Source organism: Cherax quadricarinatus, chromosome 59 (assembly GCF_038502225.1).
Source record: "Cherax quadricarinatus isolate ZL_2023a chromosome 59, ASM3850222v1, whole genome shotgun sequence".
Classification (NCBI taxonomy): Eukaryota; Metazoa; Arthropoda; class Malacostraca; order Decapoda; family Parastacidae; genus Cherax; species Cherax quadricarinatus.
The window spans coordinates 17,814,945-17,826,255 of NC_091350.1; positions in this window are offsets into that span (position 1 = coordinate 17,814,945).

Below are 11,311 nucleotides of genomic sequence, written 5' to 3' on the forward strand. Positions count from 1 at the left end.
GTTGGTGGTGTTGGTTGTAGTAGAGGTGCTTGTGTTGGTGGTGGTGGTTGTAGTAGAGGTGCTTGTGTTGGTGGTGTTGGTTGTAGTAGAGGTGCTTGTGTTGGTGTTGGTTGTAGCAGAGGTGCTTGTGTTGGTGGTGGTGGTTGTAGTAGAGGTGCTTGTGTTGGTGGTGGTGGTGGTTGTAGTAGAGGTGCTTGTGTTGGTGGTGGTGGTTGTAGTAGAGGTGCTTGTGGTGGTGGTTGTAGTAGAGGTGCTTGTGTTGGTGGTGGTTGTAGTAGAGGTGCTTGTGTTGGTGGTGGTTGTAGTAGAAGTGCTTGTGTTGGTGGTGGTTGTAGTAGAAGTGCTTGTGTTGGTGGTGGTTGTAGTAGAGGTGCTTGGGTTGGTGGTGGTGGTGGTTGTAGTAGAGGTGCTTGGGTTGGTGGTGGTGGTGGTGGTTGTAGTAAAGGTGCTTGTGTTGGTGGTGGTGGTAGTGGTTGTACTAGAGGTGCTTGTCGTGGTGGTGGTTGTAGTAGAGGTGCTTGTGTTGGTGGTGTTGGTTGTAGTAGAGGTGCTTGTGTTGGTGGTGTTGGTTGCAGTAGAGGTGCTTGTGTTGGTGGTGGTGGTTGTAGTAGAGGTGCTTGTGTTGGTGGTGTTGGTTGTAGTAGAGGTGCTTGTGTTGGTGGTGTTGGTTGTAGTAGAGGTGCTTGTGTTGGTGGTGTTGGTTGTAGTAGAGGTGCTTGTGTTGGTGGTGTTGGTTGTAGTAGAGGTGCTTGTGTTGGTGGTGGTGGTTGTAGTAGAGGTGCTTGTGTTGGTGGTGTTGGTTGTAGTAGAGGTGCTTGTGTTGGTGGTGGTGGTTGTAGTATAGGTGCTTGTGTTGGTGGTGGTGGTGGTTGTAGTAGAGATGCTTGTGGTGGTGGTGGTGGTTGTAGTAGAGGTGCTTGTGTTGGTGGTGGTGGTGGTTGTAGTAGAGGTACTTGTGGTGGTGGTTGTAGTAGAGGTGCTTGTGGTGGTGGTTGTAGTAGAGGTGCTTGTGTTGGTGGTGGTGGTGGTTGTAGTAGAGATGTTTGTGTTGGTGGTGGTTGTAGTAGAGGTGCTTCCGGTGGTGGTGGTGGTTGTAGTAGAGGTGCTTGTGTTGGTGGTGGTTGTAGTAGAGGTGCTTGTGTTGGTGGTGGTGGTTGTAGTAGAGGTGCTTGCGGTGGTGGTGGTGGTGGTTGTAGTAGAGGTGCTTGTGTTGGTGGTGGTGGTTGTAATAGAGGTGCTTGTGTTGGTGGTGGTGGTTGTAGTAGAGGTGCGTGTGTTGGTGGTGGCGGTTGTAGTAGAGGTGCTTGTGGTGGTGGTTGTAGTAGAGGTGCTTGTGTTGGTGGTTGTGGTTGTAGTAGAGGTGCTTGTGTAGGTGGTGTTGGTTGTAGTAGAGGTGCTTGTGTTGGTGGTGGTGGTTGTAGTAGAGGTGCTTGTGTTGGTGGTGTTGGTTGTAGTACAGGTGTTTGTGTAGGTGGTGTTGGTTGTAGTAGAGGTGCTTGTGTTGGTGGTTGTAGTAGAGGTGCTTGTGTTGGTGGTGGTGGTTGTAGTAGAGGTGCTTGTGTTGGTGGTTGTAGTAGAGGTGCTTGTGTTGGTGGTGGTGGTTGTAGTAGAGGTTCTTGTGTTGGTGGTGTTGGTTGTAGTAGAGGTGCTTGTGTTGGTGGTGGTGGTTGTAGTAGAGGTGCTTGTGTTGGTGGTGTTGGTTGTAGTAGAGGTGCTTGTGTTGGTGGTGTTGGTTGTAGTAGAGGTGCTTGTGTTGGTGGTGGTGGTGGTTGTAGTAGAGGTGCTTGTGTTGGTGGTGTTGGTTGTAGTAGAGGTGCTTGTGTTGGTGGTGGTGGTTGTAGTAGAGGTGCTTGTGTTGGTGGTGGTGGTTGTAGTAGAGGTGCTTGTGTTGGTGGTTGTAGTAGAGGTGCTTGTGTTGGTGGTTGTAGTAGAGGTGCTTGTGTCGGTGGTGTTGGTTGTAGTACAGGTGCTTGTGTTGGTGGTGGTGGTTGTAGTAGAGGTGCTTGTGTTGGTTGTAGTGGAGGTGCTTGTGTTGGTGGTGATGGTGGTGGTGGTTGTAGTAGAGGTGCTTGTGTTGGTTGTAGTAGAGGTGCTTGTGTTGGTGGTGGTGTTGGTTGTAGTAGAGGTGCTTGTGTTGGTGGTGGTTGTAGTAGAGGTGCTTGTGTTGGTTGTAGTAGAGGTGCTTGTGTTGGTGGTGGTGGTTGTAGTAGAGGTGCTTGTGTTGGTGGTGGTTGTAGTAGAGGTGCTTGTGTTGGTTGTAGTAGAGGTGCTTGTGTTGGTGGTGTTGGTTGTAGTAGAGGTGCTTGTGTTGGTGGTGGTGGTTGTTGTAGAGGTGCTTGTGTTGGTGGTGTTGGTTGTAGTAGAGGTGCTTGTGTTGGTGGTGGTTGTAGTAGAGGTGCTTGTGTTGGTTGTAGTAGAGGTGCTTGTGTTGGTGGTGTTGGTTGTAGTAGAGGTGCTTGTGGTGGTGGTGGTGGTGGTTGTAGTAGAGGTGCTTGTGTTGGTGGTGGTGGTTGTAGTAGAGGTGCTTGTGGTGGTGGTGGTGGTGGTTGTAGTAGAGGTGCTTGTGTTGGTGGTGGTGGTGGTTGTAGTAGAGGTGCTTGTGTTGGTGGTGGTTGTAGTAGAGGTGCTTGTGTTGGTTGTAGTAGAGGTGCTTGTGTTGGTGGTGTTGGTTGTAGTAGAGGTGCTTGTGGTGGTGGTGGTGGTGGTTGTAGTAGAGGTGCTTGTGTTGGTGGTGGTGGTTGTAGTAGAGGTGCTTGTGGTGGTGGTGGTGGTGGTTGTAGTAGAGGTGCTTGTGTTGGTGGTGGTGGTGGTTGTAGTAGAGGTGCTTGTGTTGGTGGTGGTGGTGGTTGTAGTAGAGGTGCTTGTGTTGGTGGTGGTGGTGGTTGTAGTAGAAGTGCTTGTGTTGGTGGTGGTGGTGGTTGTAGTAGAGGTGCTTGTGGTGGTGGTGGTGGTTGTAGTAGAGGTGCTTGTGTTGGTGGTGGTGGTTGTAGTAGAGGTGCTTGTGTTGGTGGTGTTGGTTGTAGTAGAGGTGCTTGTGTTGGTGGTGGTGGTTGTAGTAGAGGTGCTTGTGTTGGTGGTGGTGGTTGTAGTAGAGGTGCTTGTGTTGGTGGTTGTAGTAGAGGTGCTTGTGTAGGTGGTGTTGGTTGTAGTAGAGGTGCTTGTGTTGGTTGTAGTGGAGGTGCTTGTGTTGGTGGTGATGGTGGTGGTGGTTGTAGTAGAGGTGCTTGTGTTGGTTGTAGTAGAGGTGCTTGTGTTGGTGGTGGTGTTGGTTGTAGTAGAGGTGCTTGTGTTGGTGGTGGTTGTAGTAGAGGTGCTTGTGTTGGTGGTGGTTGTAGTAGAGGTGCTTGTGTTGGTGGTGGTGTTGGTTGTAGTAGAGGTGCTTGTGTTGGTTGTAGTAGAGGGGCTTGTGTTGGTGGTGGTTGTAGTAGAGGTGCTTGTGTTGGTTGTAGTAGAGGTGCTTGTGTTGGTGGTGGTGTTGGTTGTAGTAGAGGTGCTTGTGTTGGTGGTGGTTGTAGTAGAGGTGCTTGTTGGTGGTGGTTGTAGTAGAGGTGCTTGTGTTGGTTGTAGTAGAGGTGCTTGTGTTGGTGGTGGTGGTTGTAGTAGAGGTGCTTGTGTTGGTGGTGGTTGTAGTAGAGGTGCTTGTGTTGGTTGTAGTAGAGGTGCTTGTGTTGGTGGTGGTGGTTGTAGTAGAGGTGCTTGTGTTGGTGGTGGTTGTAGTAGAGGTGCTTGTGTTGGTTGTAGTAGAGGTGCTTGTGTTGGTGGTGTTGGTTGTAGTAGAGGTGCTTGTGTTGGTGGTGGTGGTTGTTGTAGAGGTGCTTGTGTTGGTGGTGTTGGTTGTAGTAGAGGTGCTTGTGTTGGTGGTGGTTGTAGTAGAGGTGCTTGTGTTGGTTGTAGTAGAGGTGCTTGTGTTGGTGTTGGTTGTAGTAGAGGTGCTTGTGGTGGTGGTGGTGGTGGTTGTAGTAGAGGTGCTTGTGTTGGTGGTGTTGGTTGTAGTAGAGGTGCTTGTGGTGGTGGTGGTGGTGGTTGTAGTAGAGGTGCTTGTGTTGGTGGTGGTGGTGGTTGTAGTAGAAGTGCTTGTGTTGGTGGTGGTGGTGGTTGTAGTAGAGGTGCTTGTGGTGGTGGTTGTAGTAGAGGTGCTTGTGTTGGTGGTGGTGGTTGTAGTAGAGGTGCTTGTGTTGGTGGTGGTGGTTGTAGTAGAGGTGCTTGTGTTGGTGGTGTTGGTTGTAGTAGAGGTGCTTGTGTTGGTGGTGGTGGTTGTAGTAGAGGTGCTTGTGTTGGTGGTGGTGTTGGTTGTAGTAGAGGTGCTTGTGTTGGTGGTGGTGGTGGTTGTAGTAGAGGTGCTTGTGTTGGTGTTGGTTGTAGTAGAGGTGCTTGTGTTGGTGGTGGTTGTAGTAGAGGTGTTTGTGTTGGTGGTGGTGTTGGTTGTAGTAGAGGTGCTTGTTGGTGGTGGTTGTAGTAGAGGTGCTTGTGTTGGTGGTGGTTGTAGTAGAGGTGCTTGTGTTTGTAGTGGTGTTGGTTGTAGTAGAGGTGCTTGTTGGTGGTGGTGGTGGTTGTAGTAGAGGTGCTTGTGGTGGTGGTGGTTGTAGTAGAGGTGCTTGTGGTGGTGGTGGTGGTTGTAGTAGAGGTGCTTGTGGTGGTTGTGGTGGTGGTTGTAGTAGAGGTGCTTGTGGTGGTGGTGGTGATGGTTGTAGTAGAGGTGCTTGTATTTGTGGTGGTGGTTGTAGTAGAGGTGCTTGTGGTGGTGGTGTTGGGTGTAGTAGAGGTGCTTGTGTTGGTGGTGGTGGTGGTTGTAGTAGAGGTGCTTGTGTTGGTGGTGGTGGTTGTAGTAGAGGTGCTTGTGTTGGTGGTGGTGTTGGTTGTAGTAGAGGTGCTTGTGGTGGTGGTGGTGGTTGTAGTAGAGGTGCTTGTGTTGGTGTTGGTGGTTGTAGTAGGGGTGCTTGTGTTGGTTGTAGTAGAGGTGCTTGTCGTGGTGGTGGTGGTTGTAGTAGAGGTGCTTGTGTTTGTGGTTGTAGTAGAGGTGCTTTCGTTGGTGGTGGTGGTTGTAGTAGAGGTGCTTGTGTTGGTCTTGGTGGTTGTAGTAGAGGTGCTTGTGTTGGTGGTGTTGGTTGTAGTAGAGGTGCTTGTTGGTGGTGGTGGTGGTTGTAGTAGAGGTGCTTGTGTTGGTGGTGTTGGTTGTAGTAGAGGTGCTTGTGTTGGTGGTGGTGGTGGTGTTGGTTGTAGTAGAGGTGCTTGTGTTGGTGGTGGTGGTGTTGGTTGTAGTAGAGGTGCTTGTGTTGGTGGTGTTGGTTGTAGTAGAGGTGCTTGTGTTGGTGGTGGTGGTGTTGGTTGTAGTAGAGGTGCTTGTGGTGGTGGTGGTGGTTGTAGTAGAGGTGCTTGTGGTGGTGGTGGTTGTAGTAGAGGTGCTTGTGTTGGTGGTTGTAGTAGAGGTGCTTGTGGTGGTGGTGGTTGTAGTAGAGGTGCTTGTGGTGGTGGTGGTGATTGTAGTAGAGGTGCTTGTGGTGGTGGTGGTGGTTGTAGTAGAGGTGCTTGTGGTGGTGGTGGTGGTTGTAGTAGAGGTGCTTGTGGTGGTGGTTGTAGTAGAGGTTCTTGTGGTGTTTTGTTTTGTAGTTAAAATAATTCCTGACTCTGGGCTAACTTAAATTATGTCTGGAAGAGTGATTAAGCAAACACTGGTGCACTATACTGGCTCTCACCTCCCACCACCCAAACATTTTTCCCATAAGTGTGTCCCAGTGTTTTCTCACGTTTCTTTTTAAACCAGCGGTGAGACACTGGTGTTCTGCACTGGTGTTCTACACTGGTACTCTACACTGGTACTCTACACTGGTACTCTACACTGGTGTTCTACATTGATGTTCTACACTGGTATTCTACACTTGTATTCTACACTGGTGTTCTACCCTGGTGTCCCACGCGGGTGTCTCACACTGGTGTCCCACACTGGTGTCTCACACTGGTGTCCCACACTGGTGTCCCACACTGATGTCTCACACTGGTGTCCCAAACTGGTATCTTACACTGGTGTTCCACACTGGTGTCCCACACTGGTGTTCTACACTGGTGTCCCCAATGGTGTTCCATGCTGGTGTTCCACACTGGTGTTCCACATTGGTGTCCCACACTGGTGTTCCACACTAGTGTCCCACACTGGTGTCTCACACTGGTGTCCCACACTGGTGTCCCACACTGATGTCTCACACTGGTGTCCCAAACTGGTATCTTACACTGGTGTTCCACACTGGTGTCCCACACTGGTGTTCTACACTGGTGTCCCCAATGGTGTTCCATGCTGGTGTTCCACACTGGTGTTCCACATTGGTGTCCCACACTGGTGTTCCGCACTAGTGTCAAACACTGGTGTTCCACACTAGTGTCACACACTGGTGTTCCACACTAGTGTTCCACACTAGTGTCACACACTGGTGTTCCACACTAGTGTTCCACACTAGTGTCACACACTGGTGTTCCACACTAGTGTTCCACACTAGTGTCACACACTGGTGTTCCACACTAGTGCCCCACACTGGTGTCCCACACTGGTGTCCCACACTGGTGTCCCACACTGATGTCCCACACTGGTGTCCCACACTAGTTGCCACTGCATATCTAAGAACTCCCTTAAACAGGACTGTATTTTTTCCACACATTACAGATAGTTCATTTTACGCCGGTCAGTCTAAAAAACTCAGTGTTTGTCATTCTAGGTTATATTTTGTTAGTTTAACGTAAATAACTTATATTTGCATATAGTTAGCAGATAATTACAGAATATAAACGGGCTGTTAACGTTGATAAACACACGCCGCTTAATTTGGAGGTTGAGCTTGTAACAGTGTTGTGTTAGATTATTGTATATTGTAGTGTTTCAGAGCGTTATGATGAATAGAATAACAGTATATTGTATGTTTCTGAGTGTTATACTGAGTGGTATAACATTACATTGTGTATTTCTGCAACATCGCAAGATTCCAGCATCATGGTGTGTCTGCAACAAGGCAAGGTTCCAGCATCATGGTGTTTCTGCAACAAGGCAAGGTTCCAGCATCATGGTGTTTCTGCAACAAGGCAAGGTTCCAGCATCATGGTGTTTCTGCAACAAGGCAAGGTTCCAGCATCATGGTGTTTCTGCAGCAAGGCAAGGTTCCAGCATCATGGTGTTTCTGCAACAAGGCAAGGTTCCAGCATCATGGTGTTTCTGCAACAAGGCAAGGTTCCAGCATCATGGTGTTTCTGCAGCAAGGCAAGGTTCCAGCATCATGGTGTTTCTGCAACAAGGCAAGGTTCCAGCATCATGGTGTTTCTGCAGCAAGGCAAGGTTCCAGCATCATGGTGTTTCTGCAACAAAGCAAGATTCCAGCATCATGGTGTTTCTGCAGCAAGGCAAGGTTCCAGCATCATGGTGTTTCTGCAACAAGGCAAGGTTCCAGCATCATGGTGTTTCTGCAACAAGGCAAGATTCCAGCATCATGGTGTTTCTGCAACAAGGCAAGGTTCCAGCATCACGGTGTTTCTGCAACATGGCAAGGTTTCAGCATCATGGTGTGTCTGCAACAATGCAAGGTTCCAGCATCATGGTGTTTCTGCAACAAGGCAAGGTTCCAGCATCATGGTGTTTCTGCAACAAGGCAAGGTTCTAACATCATGGTGTTTCTGCAACAAGGCAAGGTTCCAGCATCATGGTGTTTCTGCAACAAGGCAAGATTCCAGCATCATGGTGTTTCTGCAACATGGCAAGATTCCAGCATCATGGTGTGTCTGCAACAATGCAAGGCTCCAGCATCACGGTGTTTCTGCAACATGGCAAGGTTTCAGCATCAAGGTGTTTCTGCAACATGACAGGGTTCCAGCATCAACGTATTTCTGCAACATAGCAAGGTTCCAGCATTAAGGTATTTCTGCAACATGGCAAGGTTCCAGCATCAGTTTATTTTTGCAACATAGCAAGGTTTCAGCATCAAGGTATTTCTGCAACATAGCAAGGTTCCAGCATTAGGGTATTTCTGCAACATGGCAAGGTTCCAGCATCAAGGTATTTCTGCAGCATGGCAAGGTTCCAGCATCAAGGTGTTTCTGCAACATGGCAAGGTTCCAGCATCAGGGTATTTCTGCAACATGGCAAGGTTCCAGCATCAGGGTATTTCTGCAACATGGCAAGGTTCCAGCATCAGGGTATTTCTGCAACATGGCAAGGTTCCAGCATCAAGATATTTCTGCAACATGGCAAGGTTCCAGCATCAGTTAATTTTTGCAACATAGCAAGGTTTCAGCATCAAAGTATTTCTGCAACATGACAGGGTTCCAGCATCAATGTATTTATGCAACATAGCAAGGTTCCAGCATTAAGGTATTTCTGCAACATGGCAAGGTTCCAGCATTAAGGTATTTCTGCAACATGGCAAGGTTCCAGCATCAAGGTATTTCTGCAGCATGGCAAGGTTCCAGCATCAAGGTGTTTCTGCAACATGGCAAGGTTCCAGCATCATGGTGTTTCTGCAACATGGCAAGGTTCCAGCATCATGGTGTTTCTGCAACATGTCAAGGTTCCAGCATCATGGTGTTTCTGCAACATGTCAAGGTTCCAGCATCATGGTGTTTTTGCAACATGTCAAGGTTCCAGCATCTTGGTGTTTCTGCAACATGGCAACGTTTCAACATCAAGATATTTCTGCAACAAGGCAAGGTTCCAGCATCAAGATATTTCTGCAACATGGCAAGGTTCCAGCATCAAGATATTTCTGCAACATGGCAAGGTTCCAGCATCAAGGTATTTCTGCAGCATGGCAAGGTTCCAGCATCAAGGTATTTCTGCAACATGGCAAGGTTCCAGCATCAGGGTATTTCTGCAACATGGCAAGGTTCCAGCAACAGGGTATTTCTGCAACATGGCAAGGTTCCAGCATCAGGGTATTTCTGCAACATGGCAAGGTTCCAGCATCAAGGTATTTCTGCAACATGGCAAGATTCCAGCATCAGGGTATTTCTGCAACATGGCAAGGTTCCAGCATCAGGGTATTTCTGCAACATGGCAAGGTTCCAGCATCAGGGTATTTCTGCAACATGGCAAGGTTCCAGCATCAAGGTATTTCTGCAACATGGCAAGGTTCCAGCATCAGGGTATTTCTGCAACATAGCAAGGTTCCAGCATTAAGGTATTTCTGCAACATGGCAAGGTTCCAGCATCAAGGTATTTCTGCAACATGGCAAGGTTCCAGCATCAGGGTATTTCTGCAACATGGCAAGGTTCCAGCATCAAGGTATTTCTGCAACATGGCAAGGTTCCAGCATCAAGATATTTCTGCAACATGGCAAGGCAGCAGTATAGACTAACGCTCACCTCATTATTCCGAGTCTTCAGAATCCTCAAGTGAATGGAATTCATAAAAGACAAGAGTGAAATTCACGGCCCGAAACTTACTCTCCCGGAGGAGTTGAAGTGGAGTGGCTCATGTATCCTGCGGTCCAAGTTTCCTGTTGTCCATGTATCATATAGACCATGTTTCCTGTAGTCCATGTATCATGTGGTCCATGTTTCCTGTGGTTCATGTATCATGTCCATGTATCCTGCCATCCTGCGGTCCATGTTTTCTGCCATCCTGTGGTCCTTGTATAATGCGGTCCATGTATCCTGACATCCTGTGATCCATGTATTTTCCTATCCTGCAGTTCATGTATCCTGCGATCCCTGTATCCTGCCATCCTTCGGTTCAAATGTCCTGCCATCCTGCGGTCAATGTTTCCTGCGGTCTGTGTACCCTGCAATCCTGCGTTCATGTATCCCACCATCCTGATGTCCATGTTTCCTGTCATCCTGCGGTCCATGTTTCCTGCCATCCTGCGGTGCATGTTTCCTGTCATCCTGCGGTCCATGTTTCCTGTCATCCTGAGGGCCATGTTTCCTGCCATCCTGCGGTCCATGTTTCCTGCCATCCTGCGGTCCATGTTTCCTGCCATCCTGCGGTCCATGTTTCCTGCCATCCTGCAGTCCATGTTTCCTGCCATCCTGCGGTCCATGTTTCCTGCCATCCTGCAGTCCATGTTTCCTGCCATCCTGCGGTCCGTGTTTCCTGCCATCCTGCAGTCCATGTTTCCTGCCATCCTGCGGTCCATGTTTCCTGCCATCCTGCAGTCCATGTTTCCTGCCATCCTGCGGTCCATGTTTCCTGCCATCCTTGGATATGATGGATTTCCATTATTCCTGGGTCAGGCTTGCCTGGTCAACCATACTTGCGTGGCGGCTCATTGGCCTACATATCCATCACAGCCTGGTTGATCTGGCACCTGCTGGAGGTACTTGTCGAGATTTCTACACATATTCCACTAATGTTTCTGATTTCTAGTAAAATGTTGATTAGTTTGGAACCATGGATGTTGATACAATGTTCTCTTATTGTGTCCACGGCGCCCCTGCTTTTCATTTGGTTTATTTTACACTTTCTCTCATTATCTCTCACTCGAGTATGTTGTTATGGCAGTGTGCGGATTTGGGACAAGACAGACCCTCAAGTACTTTCCAAGTATATATTATCTCTCTCTCTCTCTCTCTCTCTCTCTCTCTCTCTCTCTCTCTCTCTCCCCTCCGCTCCAGTGAGTAGGACTTGAGGAGTTCAGAGTAATCCGCGTTTCCTGCTATAGTAAGTCCATATATCATTTCATTTTACCGTTCATGTATCCTTCCATATTAAGGCTTATGTATCTTGCCATACTACGGTTCATGTATTCTGCCATCCTACGGTTCATGTATCCTTTTACCCTTCGATACATGTATCCTGCCATTCTACGGTTCATGTACCCTGACATCCTACGGTTTATGTATCCTGCCATCCTACGGTTCATCTACCCTGCCATCCTATGGTTCATGTACCCTGCCATTCTACGGTTCATGTACCCTGACATCCTACGGTTTATGTATCCTGCCATCCTACGGTTCATGTATTCTGTTATCCTACGGTTCATGTACCCTGCCATTCTACGGTTCATGTACCCTAACATCCTACGGTTTATGTATCCTACCATCCTACGGTTCATGTATCCTTTTATCCTTCGATACATGTATCCTGCCATCCTACGGTTCATATATCCTGTTATCCTACGATTCATGTATCTTACCATCCTATGGTTCATGTATCCTGCCATCCTACGGTTCATGTATCCTGTTATCCTACGGTTCATGTATCCTGCCATTCTACGGTTCATGTACCCTGACATCCTACGGTTTATGTATCCTGCCATCCTACGGTTCATCTACCCTGCCATCCTACAGCTCATGAATCCTACCATCCTGCGACTCATGTATCCTGCCACCCTGCGGTTC